Raw genomic sequence first — 18,679 nt, 5'->3', positions numbered from 1 at the left:
GCGTACCAGATGGCAGACAACGCCTGTAAACCTGTCATAGCCCTGACATCAGTGTCCAATGCGCTACGCGTCTGGACAGATAATATAGAGTCGGCAATCCAACAGGACATCCCAGAGGAGGATATAATCAAGGCCTTGGATGAGCTGAAGTTCTCAGCAGACTTTATTGGTGAAGCCGCCATCGATTCAATTCCTTGCTCCGCAAGGGCAATGCTCCACACAGTTATGGCCAAATGGGCCTTGTGGCTGAAACCGTGGGCAGCAGATATCGCCTCCAAACAGAACTGGTGCAAGATACCATTTGATGGTGAAGCCTTGTTTGAGGGAAAAACTGGACAAGGACATCTCTCGAGTCACTGGTGGAAAATCAGGCCTGCTACCCCAAGACAGGTGATCTAGGCGCTCCAGGACAATCGCACCCAGATTCCAATACTCCAAGAATAAGGATTACCGATAGTCCAGGCAGGGAAAAGGCTTCAGGCATAATTGGGAAAGCACACAGTCCACGTTCCTCAAAACCCGAAGACAGAGACCAATACCTACCCCACAGGATTCTACTAAATCCTTTTGACGCCTGGCCAGCCCAAGCGATTCCTGTGTGGGCCAAGCTAAGACACTTCTCAAAGATCTGGGAACAAAAGTGCAGGGATTTCTGGGTAGTCTCCACAGTCAAATACGGCCATTTTTGGTCATTCCTAGACAAACCTCCCAAGGTCTTCTTCTCCCTGACAAGGGTGTCAAGGTTCCCCCCTAAAAAACGGAAGTGCTACAGCAATTTCTTCTCTCCTTGCAGTAACAGCAAGCGGTAGTTCCAGTGCCTCCATCAGAGAGATTTTTGGGTTTTTACTCAACCCTGTTTCTAGTCCCCAAGAGAAATGGAGGGTGGAGACCCGTGATAGACCTAAAAAGTCTAAATCGTTATTTCTTCCTAGTAAGATTCAAAATGGAGTCACTACGAACGATTATTTGTGTAGACCAACCAGGGGGCTGGATGTTGTCAATAGTCTTGCAGGACGCTTACCTGCATATACCCATACTCCCTCCTTTCCAGAAGTATCTGAGATTGGCGGTGGGGCAGGTACATCTCTAATTCCAGAGTCTTCCATTGGGCCTCTGCACATCGCCAAGAGTCTTCACAAAGACCCCGATTGCCATCATAGCCCCTCTGAGAGAATTGGGGCTTCGGGTATGCCACTACTTGGACGACCTTCTACTCCTGGCAAAAGACTGTGGAACAGGTGGTATCTATCCCAACCCATACACTTGACGACCTTGATGCTCAGGAGTCTGCATTGGTGGACGAAGAAACAGACACTTCTGAAATCACGCCCGTTAGGGCATGTCGACTGGATCACAATTACTACCAATGCCAGTGCAGCAGGTTGGGGAGCACACAGCAACCGGATCTCAGTGCAGCGTAGATGGTCCTTCCATACAACAGGCCTGGTGTCGAATGTCCTGCAGGTCAGAGCGGCCTACCTTGCGTTACTAGCCCTAAGGTTCGAGGTTACAGGGAAACCTGTTCTCCTCCGAATGGACAACAGGGCTGCGGTATCCTATGTACACCGGCAAGGGGGGACACGCAGCAGGTCCCTCCTGAAGGAGGTGGAACCCATAATACTCTGGGCAGAAAGGAATCTAAAGGACCTGAGGGCAGTTTATCTGCCCGGCCATCTCAACTTGAGGGCCGACCGCCTTTCCCGCAAGTTTGCGGATGCCAACGAATGGTCTCTACACCCGGAGATTTTCGACTGGATAGTGAACCAGTGGGGTCCCCTCGAGCTAGACCTATTTGCAACAGCATTCAATACCAAGCTTCCAAGGTGCATCTCAAGGCTTCCTCAACCCCAAGCGGAGGCATTAGATGCCCTCTCAGCCCCCTGGGCATGCAATCGGGCCTATGCCTTCCCTCCACGGCCTTTCATTCCAAGATTCCTGTCAAGGCTTATGATAGAAACCTCGACAGTGATAACGGTCCTACCGTACTGGCCAACACATCCTTGGTTCCCCACAGCAATGTATCTAAGTACCCGACTTCCAGTCAAGGTTCCAATAATATCTCTTCGCCTCTCGCAAGGATGTCACACCCTTCCAGATCCCCGCAGGCTGGATCTTCACATCTGGCAGCTGAAAGGGAAAGGTTCCAATCTCTAGGGTGTTCCAACAAAGTGATCGCAACCCCACTCAAGGCAAGAAAACCATCCACAAACAAAAGTTCAGGGCCTTCATGATTGGCAGAAGCTGTGATCCAGATTCCCCATCATCCTCTCAAATTCTTGAGTTTTTGCAGGCAGGCCTAGACCTAGGTCTTGCACTAGGTACACTAAAAGTACAGGTATCAGCAATTTCATTGGCAAACCAGTAGAAGATGGGCCGAGGACTCATTAATAATACAGTTCTTCAAAGCTGTCAAAAAGATCCGACCGCCAACTAAACAATCTTTTCCCACTTGGGACCTTGCTATTATCCTAGAGTCCTTAGCCAGTCCACCTTTTTGCCCCTTCGGAGTCAGCATCGCTTTGGAATCTAGCCTAGAAGCTAGCCTTCCTGATAGCTATAACCTCTGGCAGACGGGTTTCAGAGCTCCAAGCTTTAGGAGCAGATCATAATCATATCATATTCTATCCGGACAGAGTAGAACTCAGAACAGTGCGAGGATTTATTCCCAAAGTCGCATCATCCTTAAACATGTCAGAGCCTTGGGCACTCCCAACATTTTCAGAACAGGACTCTGGTTCTCTTCATGAGCTAGACATTGCCTCCACTTTGAAATTCTATCTGCAGGCCACAGCATCATTCAGGGATTCCATCAGGCTGTTTATAATTCCCTGGGGCAAACACCAAGGCAAGGAGGCGTCAGCAAGAACGATTGCCTCATGGATCGTTAGACTCATCCACAAGGTGTACAGGACAAAGGGGCTGGAACCCCCTTTGGCGGTCAGGGCGCTCTCCACCAGAGCAGTTTCTGCCTTTTGGGCGGCAAGAGCGAATGTGTTAATTGAAACTATTTGTGGGGCAGCGACTTGGTCGTCCCGACATACATTTCTGAAACATTGCAGGGTGGACCCAGGAGCTCTTGCATCGGTGGAGTTTGGCAGACAGGCAGTCACATCAGCCCTCGCTTCTTCTAAATAATAATTTCTTTAAAATAGACTTCTAAGCATCCCACCCATCTCAGCTAGTTATTTGTCACAGGTATGCTGCCATGGAGGCACCAGGAAAACAGAAAATTGTACCATACTTACCGTAATTTTCTTTTCCTGGTGCCTATCCATGGCAGCATACAATCCCACCCTCGGTATTCTATATTACGGAGAATGCGGGGGCTGTACTAACCTTTTCTTTTATAATATTCACTAGTCCTGAGGGAGGAGCCAAGGCGGAGCTTGTCACAGGTATGCTGCCATGGATAGGCACCAGGAAAAGAAAATTACGGTAAGTATGGTACAATTTTCTGTTATTATGTGTGCAGAACCGCTTTAACATGTTTTCATATGGAACACGTTCTGTAGTACAAATCTCCAAAATGCACAGGCGTGAATCCAGCCTAAGTGCCCATGCACACTGCAGCTTCTAAATTTGTCCAAGGTCTGATTCACACTTGTGCAGGTTGCAGTTTGCATATTGCAGGTGTATTTAGCATTTTTCGATGCGCATCTTTAGACCATTTAAACCATCTAATGTAACCAAAAAAAACGAAAATCCCTGGCCCTTTCCAAAAAATGCACAGATGTGAACTACATCCATAGCAAACCATGTTAAATGGACTGTAGGGTGTTTATGCAAAACTGAAAATGCACAAAAAAAAATAAAAAATAAAAAAAGCATAGGTGTGCTTTTTTATGCATTTTACTCCAGACTATTGACTATTAGGCCTCATTTACACTGGCACTGTCAAGGCTGCATCTATAGTCATTTAGAGGAAATTTCTAAATAAAATATAATGGATTTTAAGGCTGGATTCACACTAACGCGTTTTTTGATGCATTTTGCAGAAATGCAGGGACATTTTTTTTTTACATGTGTTCCTATGGAACATGTTCGCATCAATGCATTTTTGTGCCTCTGCATTTTTGGGAAAGGGCGGGGCATTTTTTTCATGCAAAATGCAGTGTTTATTCATGTAATAGAAGTCAATGGAGCTGCATCAAAAAACGCAAGCACTGCATTTTTACTGCAATGTGCAGTTTTTTGTTTTTTTTGTTTTTTTTTTCACTGTACATAGCTGGTTGTCAAGCAACCACAGTGAAGAAAAAAAAATAAAAACGCGGCAAAAACGCATGTCCAAAAACGCAACAAGCACTGCAAAAACGCTCAAAAGCAACATGCATAGATGTGAATCGAGCCTAAGGCCCCCTTCACACTAGGGTGGTTTTCAGGCGCTACATTGCTAAAAATAGCGCTTATGTAGCGCCTGAAAAAAACAGCCCCTTTCACTCCAGTGTGAAAGCCGGAGGGCTTTCACACTGGAGTGGTGCGCTAGCAGGGCAGTGAAAAAAGTCCTGCTAGCCGCATCTATGGAGCGGTTTATTCACCGCTCCTACCCATTGAAATCAATGTGATGCTCAAAATGCATATACAATGCCACCAAGGAGGAACAGGAAGTGAGAAATTCTAAGAAAAAACAAAAACCATTTAGAAGGGAAATCAGCTGATGGGTAACACGAGCTGCCTGTGAGAGAGGGGAGGGACCCGATGACGGCGCCCGTGTGAGCAGATGGGGGCGGTCCCGCTGATCAGTGAGGGGAAAGGACGCTGAGCTCCATGAATGAAGCCGCCCGGACCGTCCTATCCCATCACTAAACAGACGGACTGTACACACGGGGGTGTACACCCTCGGGGTGTTAAGCGGGCAAAAGCGTTGTTCAGAGTCCGTCGACCCCCTCCCCCCCCCCTCCTCGTATTGTCTCTGCTGCCCTCGTACGAGACCTACAGTGGGCTAGTGCACAGCCAGGATCCAGGACCAGATGGAGTGATAATAAAACAGCGTCTGAAGAGATTCCCGGAGCACTGGCAAACACAGGGGAAGCACTGACTGATACTCCCTTGATGATCCCCTGGAGGCTGTATGGACAGAGGAACGAGATGGACTGAGGATTGAGGACACTATAAGAATATTTATAAGTAACCACCTCCTCCCCAGGTACTTTTTGAACCATTTATGCTGAATACATGTTAAACCTCATTTGAAATGTATTTGAACATTGCCTGTTGAATGCTCTGGGCGGCCCTAGATGAAAAGACTCAGTGTAAGGAGGAGGAGTGGAACAGAGCAAAACAGTGGAGGCTCAGGAAATTGATCCCACACATTTTTGAGAGGGCAGACCAGGATGTAATAGGAATAAGTGGAGCTTAAACATAAATGACTTATAAAACGACATATATCCACAAAAACGATGTATATGACTTGCATATGAAGTATATGGAATGATCGCCGGAAGGTTATGTGTGATAAGGTGTTGCCCTCTTTTTGGAGTCTTGTAAACTTCTTTTTAGAAGAGATCGCAGTAATAGCTCTCACTTAAAAACACAGAGAAAGTAGGCGGGGATCTGGGAGCCGGGCTCTCACCGCAGTGCAGGTGGCACAATCAAAGAAAGACTGAATAAAGATTTTTTTTTATTTTTTTCTCTTAACCCTGGGGAGGCAAAGGACAAAAGGTGGGAACATGAGGGGAAGAAATCAAAAGGCGAATGAATCAAAGGAGAGTCTTAACACAAGTACGATTCAGAAGTATATGAAGGAAATCAGTGTAAAAAGCCCCGGATTAGAAAAAAAGCAGCAGGGGGTAAAGGAGAAGAAGAGAGAAGTAGCTAAGTCAGCAGGGGCCCCGGGAGATAACTCAGGGGAGGAGTTGGACTCAGATTTGGAAGGCAAAATGAGGGGGCAGAGGGATATCGCTCAAATCCCCACAAAAGGTGAAATGCTGGAAATGTTCGCCAAACTAGAGAATACCATCAAAGTAGAAATTTCAAACGTCAGGACGGATATGGGCCATTTATTGAGGAGAGTGGAAGAAGCAGAGGAACTAACAGGTAAACAGGCCCATGAAATATTAGAACTGAAAACGCAAGTTGGGAAACTGCAAACGGACCAGCGGGACATTTTATATAAGCTGGAAGAACAAGAAAACCAAAACAGACGTCAAAACCTAAGGATTAGAGCATTGCCTGAACAACAAGGAGAAGATTTGGGGGTTAAGATGGGAAAAATATTTAACCCTATATTAGGAAGAGGGATAGAAGAGGATTTAAAGATTGAGCGGGTTTATAGGGTGAGGAAACCCCCAGGTCTGAGGGAAGAGGTCCCGAGAGACGTAATTATAAAATTTTGCCTCATTGAAGATAAAGCCAAGATATGGAGCAGGCTCAGAGGGCTGCCCCCGTTACAATATGAGGGAGTATCTTTACAGGTTTTCTCGGACTTATCGGCAGGAACATTGGCTCGGAGGAGACGTTTAAAACCGTTATTAGAACAAATGAAACTGGCGAATATCCGATATAGTTGGGGGTTTCCAGCGGCCCTATTGGTCCAGCGGGACGGAAGAACATTTAGATTAAAATTTCTAGACGAGTTGGAGGTCTTCTGTAATAATCTGGGGATCCCAGTACCAAAGATTTCTAAAGATCCCTAATGGACTTATATAAAGGACATTGATATTGGGAGTTGGATTTGGGGAAGGCTTATACGGTTGTTGATCTCCTTCTCTCTTTTTGCTTTTTTTCTTTTTTTTTTTTTCTTCTCTCTTCTTTTTCTTTGTGGAGGAGGGGGAGAGTGGGGAGGGGGGATGGTGGAAAGAGGGTGGCGGAGGGATCAGGTGGGGCCCCGGGACATCATACCAGGTCTGAGGGGGGACCCTGACACGGGTGGCCGCGATCGGAGTCGCACCCTAGTGGGTAAAAATCTGCAGAATAGAGGGGGTCCTCAGCTGCAGAGTAGAGGTCGGGATTTGGCCAGGGGGGGAGGGGGGGAAGGGGGGGGAGGGCGGGGAGGGGGAGGAGGCTCCTTGCAGCACCAACTAAGGTAATATGTATTGAGATGAGGCAGAAAAGAAGACGGAAGTATTACATCTTATTGGAAAGCTATAGATGATAGAAGTAAACTTCCTGTCATATAATGTTAAGGGTCTGAATTCTCTGGTTAAGAGGCATAAATTATTGAAGGAATTACAGCAGTACAGAGCGGGGGTGGTGTTCCTGCAGGAGACCCACTTGTCGCAGGACACAAATATCAAATTATATTCAGATAGTTATCCAAATTGGTTATATGGGGACTCGCCTATAAAGAGAGCTAAGGGAGTCGCAATAGGGTTCGAGAAATGTATAAAGTTCACATTGCTTGATAGGATGACAGACCCTGAAGGCCGATACCTGTTTGTAAAAGGAAAATTAGGGGATAAGATTCTCACCCTAGCAAATGTATATTGCCCCAACAAGAATCCCATAAGTTATTTGAAAGCAGTTCTGGGGAAGTTAGAAGATTTTAAGGAAGGGGAGGTTGTCCTTGCAGGAGATTTCAACTTTTGTATGGATCCATCTAGGGATAGTACGTCCCAGGCTAGGGGGCTAAATACGAAAGCATTGAAAATGATTAAACTATGGTTGAAACAACACCAGATGATGGATGTTTGGAGGCTGCAGCACGATAAAATAGAAGATTACACCTTTTTTTCCCCCGTGCATGGGACGTACTCCAGGTTGGATCACATACTGGTTGATCACAGGCTATTGGACCTAGTGATGGAAACCAAGATAGGAATAATTACATTATCAGACCATGCCCCGGTGTCAATGAAGATGAGGATGCTCGGAACGCAGAGGCAATCGTTCACGTGGCGATTGAACGAGAACCTTTTGCAGGACGAGAAAATTGCGGAGGCAGTACTAAAGGAAATTGAATTTTATTTCTCCGTTAACGACACAGCTGAAATTTCTGGTGCCTCTCTTTGGGAGGCACATAAAGTATATATTAGGGGCATCCTCATCTCCATGGGCACAAGAAAAAAAAAAGGAAAGACTTGAGAAAATAGAAAACTTAAGAGAAGAGGTATATAAATTAGAACAGGCCCATAAAAAATGAAGGCGGCAACAGCAGGAAGATCTCCACTTATTGGTGATTAAGAGGGATGAACTTAAAGATATGATGGAACAGGAATCAAAGAGGACATTGGACAGGAGAACTAGAGAGAGATACTATCTGGGAAATAAAATAAGTAGTCATCTAGCAAGACAGCTGAAAAGGAAGAGAGGGATTAATTTTATTGATAAAATACAAGACAAGAACGGGAAGATGACCCATACTACCAGGGAGATAGCCGAGGTGTTTAAACAATACTATGAAGCTCTGTATAATTTAGGACAAAAAGGGGCAAAAGATTTTAGAAAAAAAGACAAAATTAAAGAATTCCTGAATAAAGTGAAACTACCGAGCTTAGCAGAGAGTGATAGATGTGACTTAGATAGACCCATTACAGAAGAAGAGATCTTTAAGGCTCTGAAAGAAACCGCCTCCGGCAAAAGTCCGGGACCAGACGGATTCACGATCTCGTATTTGAAAAAATATAAAGAGATCTTGGTCCCTAAGCTCTGCAAGTACATGAACGGCCTGGGCAGAGATTTTGGGATGGAAGGGGAGGCCTTGCGGGCCTCAATCTCGGTGCTGCTAAAGGAGGGGAAGGATAGCACGCTTTGCTCTAGTTACAGACCGATAGCCTTATTAAACGCGGATACCAAACTATTCGCCAAGGTCTTAGCATCTAGGCTGAAGGAAAGGATGACCGAACTGGTTCATCCGGACCAGGTCGGATTCATCCCTGAGAGAGAAGGTAGGGACAACGGAGTGCGTTCGTTGCTCCTGCTACAGGCCTTAAAAATGAGTGGGTCCCCAGGACTATTCCTGTCGATAGATGCGGAGAAGGCATTCGACAGGGTAGACTGGGGACTCATGTTTGAAACGCTGGAAGTGCTGGGCCTTGGACCAAGAATGATCCAATGGATCAAGGTGTTATACAATCATCCTCAGGCATCTGTAAAAGTGAATGGGATGTCATCCTCCCAATTCCAAATGGAGAATGGAACAAGACAGGGGTGCCCTTTGTCACCCCTTCTTTTTGTACTGTCCTTGGAACCGTTATTGGCCTCCATCCGAGATAACCCAGACATAAAAGGGATTAAAGTAGGTGAGGAAGAGCACAAACTCGCAGCATATGCGGACGATGTGCTGTTCTACATCTCCAACCCAAGGATCACGATTCCGAACTTGCTGAGGTTGTTGGAAAAATACGGGGAAATCTCGAATTTAAAAATAAACCTCAGCAAGTCCGAAGTTCTAAATATTAATATCAAGGGAAAGGAAAAGGCAAGACTCACCGAGGAATTCCGATTTCCTTGGCGAAAGGAGATTAAATATTTGGGAGTTCTCCTCGCCGATACCATTAAGAAAATCTATGTTAACAATTATATTCCATTACTAGAGGAAATTAAGAGAGAAATAAAAATTTTTTCAACATGCCACCTCTCCTGGTTTGGGCGAATCAACGCGGTCAAAATGGTTCTGGCCCCAAAGATTCTATATAAGTTTCAAATGCTGCCCATTTCTCTCCCCCTAGCTTTCTTTAGGACATTAAAAGGGCTAATCTCAAGGTATATTTGGCAACATAAAAAACCAAGAATTGCTTATGCGGTTCTGAGCAGGGAAAAAAAAAAGGGGGGCCTTGCAGTCCCGGATTTTAAAAAATATTACAATGCGGTGGTTCTTACACGAGTGGTGGAATGGGGGAAAGAGGCAAATAATAAAAGGTGGGTAAGGGTAGAAAAGGCGATGAGCCAAGCACAGTTAGGACGGATAATTTGGAATCCCCCCCAGTATAGGTCAGTAGGAGTAAACACACATGAAATAACACGTAATGCACTTAAGTTATGGGATCGAATTCACGCACATAATAAATGGAGTTACAACTCACCTTTGATTTACTTAAAAGACAACGACTATTTTATACCTGGGAAACAAGAGGTGGGGGGTAATTGGATAATAAAAAGTAATGCACAGGTAAAAGATATTATTTACAGAGGTAAAATTAACACGTTTGAAGTACTTAGGAAGGACAGGGAACTTATGCGGATTGATGCATGGAGGTATCTTCAGTTAAGCCACTTTATTACAAAACTCCCCCATCCAATTCGGAGTGAGGAAGAATATAGGCCTTTTGAGCGGCTGTGTCTGAGAGACAAATCAAAAAATAATATAGCTCGAAATTATAAAATTCTATTAGGGGGGGAAGGACTGGAGGGCCCGCCCTATATTAAAAAATGGGAGAGAGAGTTGGGGACTCGTTGCAGCACTCAGACCATGGAGAAAATAATGAAATTAACTCATAGCGCGACGGCAGATAATAAGATGACAGAGTTGAACTATAAGTGTCTCGCAAGGTGGTACGCGACCCCAGACAAAGTGAGTAGATATGTAGTTGCACAATCCCCATAGTGTTGCCGGGGGTGTAAGATAACAGGAACTATGGCTCACATCTGGTGGGATTGCCCGATTATTAAAAAATATTGGAAGAAGGTGTTGGAGTTAATAAAGGTTGTAACGAATAAACACATAATTGAGGATCCTTGGACTGTTTTGTTTCACGGGACCGAAGGCCCGGTGAGGCAATATAAGTCCTCTATAATCCCCATACTGCTCAGTGCCGCTAAAAGTTTAATTCCAAAAAAATGGCGGGAGCCGGATAGCCCTAAAATACGGGACTGGATACTCTGGGTAAATGAAATACAGAACATGGAGTGCCCAGCGGAAGAGGGGGAGGAAATTGTATCCGGAGAAGGGCGTACGGGCAAATGGGTATCTTGGAAAGAATTCAAAAATTCCTGGAGGTATGTAGAGGAAATTATAAAATAAAGCCGGGATAGATATACATAGGGTTGGTGATGGTGGATACAACTCTGAACCCACTGCAAGGAAGGGAGGGGGGGGGGGGGGGTGGGAGGAGGGAGAAGAAATGTTAAGCATATTTGGTTGTAAAAAGATATTAAGAAAAGATTGAGTTTGTGATCGATTGTATTGTTTTTTGACTTTTGTTTTTTGTATACTCTATTTTGTAAAGGAAAAGAAAAAGGAATTAAATAAAGAATAAAAAAAAAAAAAAGAAGGGAAATCGAAGGGGGGAAAAAAAAAAAGTGTAAGTGACCAACAATGCACTAGCTTAAAGGAACCTATTTAGGAAAAAAAAACAAACAAAAAAAACAAACCTTTACAACCTCTTTAAATACCTTTACAAACATGTCAAAATGGACTTGCTCCTTTCAACATTCACTGGCAGGATCAAAAACATAAAATAATAAAGAGAAGGACATGACTGATTGTAAATAACTCTCTACAGTGATTGGATCTAGTACATGAGCAATTTTGCCTCTACAGTACTTGCACACTTTCAAAGTAGTATTGCCATAGTTTTCCAATTATAGAATCCCACAGAGGACCATCTGTCACAAAAGGGAACCTGTGCGACACACCCTCTCCCTCCTGTACAACCTATTGAGTAGTCAGGAGGAGGAGTCGACCCCCACCATTTATCCACAAATGGGAGAGGGACTTAGGCATCATATTTAAGGTACTCTATGCAGTTGCATAGAGTACCTTAATCCGATTCATGCTATGGTTGCCCGGTATGGTGGTGGTAAACACCTGCCCTCCACTCTGGCAAGGCTGATGAGGGTCCTGCAACAGTAGATTAAGGCTGAACTTTCAGACACAGAGCTTCGGGCTGGACCTATTTAGACTTTGCTCTCATTTACGGCGGAAGCTGCTTGATGTCTGGACACCAGGTAGGTATAAAGCTAATTTTCTTCTTAAGGGCTCAGTGCAGATGCAGTGGCCACATCCATGGCTTGTCTTCACTCAATGCCATCAATGATGGTGGTGGCTCTTTTCCATGCAGAGAACTAGCTGGTTGTTTGCTGGCATAATTGCATTTAGGGCTGCAACTAACGGACATTTTCATAATTCATTAGTTAGCCGATTGTTTTGATTAAATCAGATAAAATAAAAATTAAAAATATAAAAAATAAAACACACGACGACCTGCAATACTATTCTGCAGATTTTCAGACAGGACTACTAATATAATGCATGACAGAGTCCCTTGTCATATACAGGTATCCTGCCGTGTCTATTTCACCTGGGGCCACCAATGACGGGGCACCCTATTCCACCCGGGACCACCAATGGGGCACCATTTGCTCCCACCCCCCCGAACACCAATGGAGCACTATTTGCCCCCCCCCCCCCCACTCCCCAGAACACCAATGATGGGCAGCACGTCTCCCCTTGGTGCTCAGTGATGGGCAGCACGTCTCCCCTTGGTGGTCAATGAGGATTCACTATTGAGTTGGCCCACCCTTTTGCAGCTACAACAGCTTCAATTCTTCTGGGCAGGCTGACCACAAGGTTTAGGTGTGTGTCTTTGGGAATGTTTGACCATTCTTCCAGGAAGAGCATTTGTGAAGTCAGGCACTGATGTGGACGAGTAGGCTTGGCTCGGGATTCTCTGCTCTAATTCATCCCAAAGGTGTTCTATTGGGTTGAGGTCAAGAATCTGTCTAGCCCAGTAAAGCTCCTCCACCCCAAACTCGCTCATCCATGTCTTTTATGGATTATGCTTTGTACACTGGTGCACAGTCATGTTGGAACAGAAAGGGGTCTTCCTCAAACTTCCCACAAAGTTGAGAGCATGAAATTGTCCAACATTTCTTGGTATGCTGACACCTTAAGTGTTGCCTTCACTGGAATTTAGGGGCCAAGCCCAACCCCTGAAGAACAACACCACACCATAATCCCCCCTCCACCAAGTGATTTGGACCAGTGCACAAAGCAAGATCCATAAAGACATGGATGAGCGTGTTTGGGGTGGAGGAACGTGACTGGAATGCAGAGTCCTGACCTCAACCCAATAGAATACCTTTGGGGTGAAATAGAGTGAAGGCTGCGAGATGGGCCTTTCTCGTCCAACATCAGTGCCTGACCTCACAAATGTACTATTGGAAGAATGGTCAAATATTCCCATAGACACTCTCCTAAACCTTGTAGACAGCCTTCCCAGAATAGTTGAAGCTGTTAGAACTGCAAAGAGTGTGCCAACTAAATATTGAACCCTATGGACGAAGACTGATATTCCATTAAGGTTTGTGTGTGTTCGTGTGTAAAGGCAGGTGTCCCAATACTTTTGACAATATAGTGTATGTGTAAGGGGGCACTCTGCCACACTCTGATGCAAGGGGGCGATACTCTGCTATAAAGTGGGACTCTGATGTAAGGTGTTGTGGGTGATGCAATGGGCTTTGGGGAGATTCGATGTTCTGGGGAGATGCGTTTGGGCGATGGGATTCGATGTGTTGGGGCGAAGCGATTCGATGTGCTGATGTGATTCGATGTGATGCGATGTGCTGCGATGTGCTGGGGCGATGCGATGTGATGTGCTGGGGGCGATTTGAAGTTCTGGGGATATGTGATGCGATTGGGCGATGGGATTCTAGGTGTTGGGGTGAAGCGATTCGATGTGCTGATGCAATTCGATGTGTTGGGGGTGATGCAATGTGCTTTGGGCGATGCGATGTGCTGGGGGTGATTCGATGTTCGTGGGAGATGTGATTCGATGTGTTGGGGAGATGCAATTCGATGTGCTGAGGGTGATGCGATTCGATGTGCTGTGGGAGATGCGATCCTATGTGCTGGGAGCAATGTGGTGCGATGTGCTGGGGGCGATGCGATGTGCTGGGGGGTTGCAATTTGATGTGATGTGCTGGGGGCGATGCGATTCGATGTGTTGCGGGTGATGTAATGTACTTTGGGAGATGCGATATGCTGGGGGTGATTCGATGTGCTGGGGAGATGTGATTCGATGTGCTGGGGGAGATGCGATTCGATGTGCTGGGGGAGATGCAATTCGATGTGATGCCAAGTGCTGGGGGGCGATGCGATGTGATGTGCTGGGGGCGATTCGATGTTCTGGGGAGATGTGATGCGATTGGGCAATGGGATTCGAGGTGTTGGGGTGAAGCGATTCGATGTGCTGATGCGATTCGATGTGTTGGGGGTGATGCAATGTGCTTTGGGCGATGCAATGTGCTTTGGGCGATGCGTTGTGCTGGGGGAGTTGCGATTCGATGTGCTGGGGGAGATGCGATTCTATGTGCTGGGGGAGATGTGATTCTATGTGCTGGGGGCAATGTGATGTAATATGCTGGGGGCGATGCTATGTGCTGGGGCGATGTGATTTGATGTGATGTGCTGTGGGCGATGCGATTCGATGTGTTGCGGGTGATGCAATGTGCTTTGGGGAGAGTCGATGTTCTGGGGAGATGTGATGTGTTGGGGCGAAGCGATTCGATGTGCTGATGCGATTCGATGTTTTGGGGGTGATGCAATGTGCTTTGGGCGATGCGATGTGCTGGGGAGATGCGATTCGATGTGCTGGGGCCAATGTGATGTGCTGGGGGCGAATCGATGTGCTGGGGTGATGCAATGTGCTGGGGGTTATGCGATTCGATGTTCTGGGGAGATGCGATTCGATGTGCTGGGGCGATGCGATGTGCTTGGGTGATGTGTTTCGATGCGATGTGGTGGGGCAAAGCGATTTGATGTGCTGATGTGATTCGATGTGTTGGGGGTGATGCAATGTGCTTTGGGCGATTTGATGCGCTGGGGGAGATACAATGTGCTGGGGAGATGCAAATCGATTTGCTGAGGAGATGTGATGTGCTGGGGACGATGAGATGTGCTGGGGCTATGCGATTCGATGTGCTGATGCAATTTGAAGTGTTGGGGGTGATACAATGTGCTGGGGTGATGCGATTCAATGTTCTGGGTGAGATGCAATTCGATGTGCTGGGGCGATTCAATGCGATGTGCTTGGGTGATGCGATTCGATGCGATGGGTGATGCGATTTGATGTGCTGGGGCGATGTGATGTGCTTTGGCAATGCGTTTTGATGCTATGTGGTGGGGCAAAGCGATTTGATGTGCTGATGCGATTCGATGTGCTGGGAGATGCGATTCGATTTGCTGGGGCGATGCGATGTGCTGGGGCGATGCGATTCGATGTGATGATGCAATTCGAAGTGTTGGGGGTGATGCAATGTGCTGGGGTGATGTGATTCGATGTTCTGGGGGAGATGCGATTCGATGTGCTGGGGCGATTCAATGCGATGTACTTGGGTGATGTGATTCGGTGCGATGTTTTGGGGGCGGCGCGATTCGATGTTCTGATGCGATTTGATGTGTTGGGGTGATGCAATGTGCTTTGGGCGATGCAATTTGCTGGGGGCGATTCAATGTGCTGGGGGAGATGCGATTCGATGTTCTGGGGAGATGCGATTCGATGTGCTTTGGGCATTTCGATGCGCTGGGGGTGATGCAATGTGCTGGGGGAGATGCAATGTGATGGGGGAGATGCGATTCGATTTGCTGGGGCGATGGAGATGTGCTGGGGTGATGCGATTCGATGTACTGATACAATTCGAAGTGTTGGGGGTGATGCAATGTGCTGGGTTGATGCGATTCGATGTTCTGGGGGAGATGCAATGCGATGTGCTTGGGTGTTGCGATTTGATGTTCTGGGAGAGATGCGATTCAATGTGCTGGGGCGATTCAATGCGATGTGCTTGGGTGATGCGATTTGATGCGATCTGTTGGAGGCGACGCGATTCGATGTTCTGATGCGATTTAATGTGTCGGGTGATGCAATGTGCTTTGGGGGATGCGATGAGAAGTGTTGGGGGAGATTCGATTCAATGTGCTGGGGGCGTTGTGATGCAATGTGCTGGGGCGATGCGATTTTACGGGGAGGGGGGTGATGCGATGTGCTGGGGGAATATTTTCTTATTTTTAACCCGATTATCTATGTAACATAGAGAAAGTTGTTTGTGCAAATAGTTGTAAATAAGCAGTTTTTTTAAATACTCCCACCATCCCATCTAAGGCCCCATTCACACATGCGGACATTATGTGCGTATTTCATCCATCCGTTTGCGGATGAAGTACGGACATACATGCATTCCTATGGGATAGCGGGAGTCGGCGGATGAACATCCGCAAACACCCGATATCGTCCGCCTCCGCAATTGTCCGATTCTGCAGACGGAGGAAAATCCTATTTTTCTATCCGTCTGCAGAGCGGATCGGATGAACACGGACAGACGATCCCCCATAGAGGAGAGCGGAGAGCTGACAGGGCGGTCCATGCACAGTGTACTGGGACCGCCCTGTTATCCTCCGGCTCAGCGGGGACAACAGAGCGATCCCCGCTGAGCAAGCGGATCATTACTGATCCATCCCGTGTGAAAGGGGCCTAACACCAAAACACAAGCACAATTTTTCAAAATTAATATGCACAGTTTGAACTTCATAAAGTCGTCTTCAATACGTCTAGATGCATAAATGAATTGTGTTGCTGACATTATTATTTTTTTAATTATTTTTTTTTTCTTTTTAAATGAAAAGCTGTACAGAAAAAAGTATCAGCTGAGTGTAGATATGTGTGTGTGTGTATATGTACAGAACACGATATATATATATAGTGTGTGTGTGTGTGTTTCTTGAATAATATTTCTTGTACATGCAGTATATTTACTAGTTCCTGGAGGGAGGAGGGGTTTGCATAGATATGGGTGGCAACTTCCTCTAACACTGCCGTTGCCATGGAAACCTGACCTGAAACTTATTACACTGCTTGTGCAGCATTGAGCATGTGCGAGATCTGCAAGGCTGAAATCCAGGAAGAAATATGGTCTGGCTTCAGATGCCCACACTTAAGAAGGCCACAGTCTGCTGCTAGTTTATAAACTTTCAAAATGCTGTAATAACCTAACAAAACGGACCTTAGTTTACAGACCAACTTTACTGAATACATTAAGCTTGTGTATTATAGGGGTATTTTTATTTAAAAAGTGTAATTTTGGCCTGAGCACCACTTTAACCACTTGCTTACTGGGCACTTAAACCCCCCTCCTGCCCAGACCAATTTTCAGCTTTCAGCGCTGATGCACTTTGAATGACAATTGCGCGGTCATACAACACTGTACCCAAATGGAATTTTTATCATTTTTTTCCCACAAATAGAGCTTTCTTTTGGTGGTATTTAATTACAGCTGGGAGTTTTATTTTTTGCTAAACATGCAAAAAAATAAAAAAATCATGTTTAATAGTTTGTTATAAAATTTTGCAAACAGGTCATTTTTCTCCTTCATTGAAGTGCACTGATGAGGCGGCACTGGTGGGCACTGATAGGCATAGTTAAGGCGACACTAATAGGCACAGATAAAGTGGCACCGATAGGCACAGATAAAGTGGCACCGATAGGCACAGATAAAGTGGCACCGATAGGCACAGATAAGGCAGTACTGATGGGCACAGATAAGGCGGCACTGATGGGCAAAGATGGGCACAGATAAGATGGCACGGATGGGTGGCACTAATAGGTACCACTGATAGATGGGTCTGATGGGCACTGATAGGTGGCACTGATAGGTGGCTCTGATAGGTGGCATTGCTGGGCACTGATGTGCGGCACTGATGGGCACTGGTAGATGACACTGATGGGCACGGATATGTGGCACTGGGGTGCAGCACCGTTGTTGAGGCAGATTGTGGGCACTGATGGGTGGCACTGTGGGCACTGATGTGTGGCACGGTGGGCACTGATGTGTGGCACTGTGGGCACTGCTGGGTGGCACTGTGGGCACTGCTGGGTGGCACTATGGGCACTGCTGGGTGGCACTGATGGAGGGCCCCTTTTTTTATTACAGAGGTGGCACTGGCAGGGGGCAGGTGGGTACTGGTAAGCTGGCCGTGATCGGGACTGATGTCCCAATCACGGCCACCGGCGATTGTATCACATGATCAGCTGTCATTGGCTGATCACGTGGTAAGGGGTCGGGATCGACCCCTTGCTCGGATCTGTGATCAGGCGAGTCTTGTAGACTCGCCGATCACAGAGCACGCCGCGTGTGCCCCTCAGGCTGCTCGTGCACGGGACAACGTCAATAGACGTTGTCCCAGCAAAGGAGGTCCACGCTGTAGCCGTCATTTGGCTATAGCGCGGGTCTCTACTGGTTAAACTGAGCCGCAGATCTAAACCATTGTGCAGAAACTCCAAAACTACTGAGGTGGACGGAGTGGTGGGGTCCCACTGCTTACTTTCTGCAAATGTTTTAAATGTATTCCATATTTTAGAATAGATAAAGTTCGTGGAAGGTTTCCTAGCCTTTAGGAGAGTAGAAATCACCCCCACTGAGAATCCTAATGACTGGAAATTCTGCCGCTCAAGATCCAAAGCTGTAGATTCAGTTTGTGAGGAGCTGGGTGCACCAATTTCCCCTGTGAGAGAAGCTGCGGGAACACTGGGATCTTGAACGGCGGGGCATATGCTGAGGTTCACTGCCCAAGGGAACCACGGCCTCCTCGGCCAGTACGGCAAAATAGCTATCACTCTGACTGGCTCCATCGATAATCTGATTAAAAACTTTGCGATAAAGGGTCTGGGGGGAAACGCATATGCGGTCTCGCATCGCCACAGACTCGAGAGGGCATCTACTGCTTCTGCACGGGGATGAGGCAGACGGGATGGAAATCTCAGCAGCTTCGCATTCATTGGAGAAGCAAAGAGATCTATTTCTGGTGGCTTCT

At 46.5% G+C, this 18,679-nt stretch overlaps 2 long non-coding RNA genes across 2 annotated transcripts in view; both read left to right on the top strand.

The window, feature by feature from the left end:
* LOC143958286 (uncharacterized) overlaps window positions 1-18,679 on the top strand; it is a 303,168-nt gene that overhangs the window by 134,444 nt on the left and 150,045 nt on the right. The window lies entirely within an intron of this gene.
* The window catches only part of LOC143958285 (uncharacterized), a 32,233-nt gene continuing 18,089 nt past the window's right edge, over window positions 4,536-18,679 (top strand). The window contains exon 1 of the long non-coding RNA XR_013270119.1: window positions 4,536-5,143. This is a non-coding gene — a long non-coding RNA (uncharacterized LOC143958285). The remainder of the gene's footprint in view (window positions 5,144-18,679) is intronic.

This window comes from Lithobates pipiens, unplaced genomic scaffold, assembly GCF_037356315.1.
Source record: "Lithobates pipiens isolate NorthernLeopardFrog02 unplaced genomic scaffold, aLitPip1_a1.2 Scaffold_61, whole genome shotgun sequence".
Classification (NCBI taxonomy): domain Eukaryota; kingdom Metazoa; phylum Chordata; class Amphibia; order Anura; family Ranidae; genus Lithobates; species Lithobates pipiens.
Note: the sequence above shows the minus strand (reverse complement) of the source record. Positions and strands in the feature narration are given on the sequence as shown.